Source organism: Dermacentor albipictus, chromosome 4 (assembly GCF_038994185.2).
Source record: "Dermacentor albipictus isolate Rhodes 1998 colony chromosome 4, USDA_Dalb.pri_finalv2, whole genome shotgun sequence".
Lineage (NCBI taxonomy): Eukaryota > Metazoa > Arthropoda > Arachnida > Ixodida > Ixodidae > Dermacentor > Dermacentor albipictus.
The window spans coordinates 170,860,135-170,861,686 of record NC_091824.1 but is presented as its reverse complement, the minus strand read 5'-3'; positions in this window follow the sequence as shown (position 1 = coordinate 170,861,686).

The following is a 1,552-nucleotide window of genomic DNA, read 5'->3' as shown; positions in this document are numbered from 1 at the left end:
TACTTGGCTGCCCCCGGGCGGCAAACTTCAGACAGTGCCAATTACTGGCTGCATTTCCTTTTAGAGACGCGAGTACTGTTCTAATCTTATTAGATATATTAGTATAGCAAAAAACAAAAAAAACCTACACACAGTCATCAGAAAGCCTTAGTTTCAGCAGGTCTCTGTGAGCTGTGCAAGAGCATGTTAAAAAGAAAAACTACACACACCCCTTACATACGTTATCAGCTCTGGATCACTACCGACTGCATCTTTCCAATAAAAAAATCGCTGATACGGCGAATGCTGCGTGAACCAACACGTGGCTACTCCCCCGCCGAGCAACGCAGTCTGGGTCGCTCCCCCATATTGGAAGGGTGACGTCTGTGTTACACCCATATAGGAAGGGTGTCGTTTACTTCCCCCTCCCCCATGTTGTAAAGGGTGCTCTTTATTTGACACCCATAGGCAAGGTGTCATTTTAAGACCCTCTTCTTTGTGGGGTGTTACTTAGCACCCTTTGCTTGGGGTGTAGCAATACAGCCAAAAATGTTATTAAAATTTTAGAGTGTACGTTCCAACGCGCCATGAACACAGTGCTGGATTCGCTGATAGACCACGCCTACGTGTGTACCTCTACGACATGCTGGTTATTTGTACAACGGAAGAAGAACACCTGCGAAATCTCGACAAAATACCGAAGAGGTTACATGACGCCGGATTCCAACTCAACCGCGAAAAATGCCAGTTTGGGATGACCACAATATCTTAGCTCGGTTATAAGATATCTCAGGACGGTATACAGCCCCTTCCTGAACGAAAGAGGGCGTAATCAACTATCCCGTGCCAATCTGTATTAAACAACTGCAGGTATTATTCGGAATTGCGTCACATTTGCGCGCGTTTGTCCCCAACTTTGCGTCAACTGCTGCTCCGCTCACGGACCTGCTTAAAAAGGAGCTCACTTCCAATGGGCACCACCGCAGGACACCGCCTTTCGAACCCTCAAACACCAGCTGACACATAGTCCTGTTCTCTACCACTTTAATGAACATTAGGGAAAACAGGGGGAAGGCGGGAAATAAAAATTCAAGACGATGGGCAAAACAAGAACAAGGTAAAAACGGGAGCCAACGTTTCGACAAGTCGACTTGTCTTTTTCAAGGCGACATATTGGGTGACAGAAGTGCACACCGATGCGAGTCAAACTGGCGTAGGGGCAGTACTAATTCAGCGTGACCCGGACGGGTGTGAGCACGTCGTCGCCTACGCCAGCTATTAACTCTCGGACGCGTTTCCCCTCCCCATGTGCAGAGTAGCAAGCTAGAGAGCGTTAGCTCAGGCCGACCTCTCTGCCTTCTTTCAAATAAATTATTTCTCTCGGACGCGGAGCGTCATTGCCATTCGAACGAACTGGAGTGCCTCGCTGTCGTTTGGAGCGTAGAAGAGAAGTTTCGTGACTACTTGTTTGGCCGACGATTCACGGTTGTAACGGATAATTCCGCTATTGCCATGAACGTTTCAAAAACAATACTTCAAACAGAAGTTTTCGCGATAGATCGCTCGGCTGCAA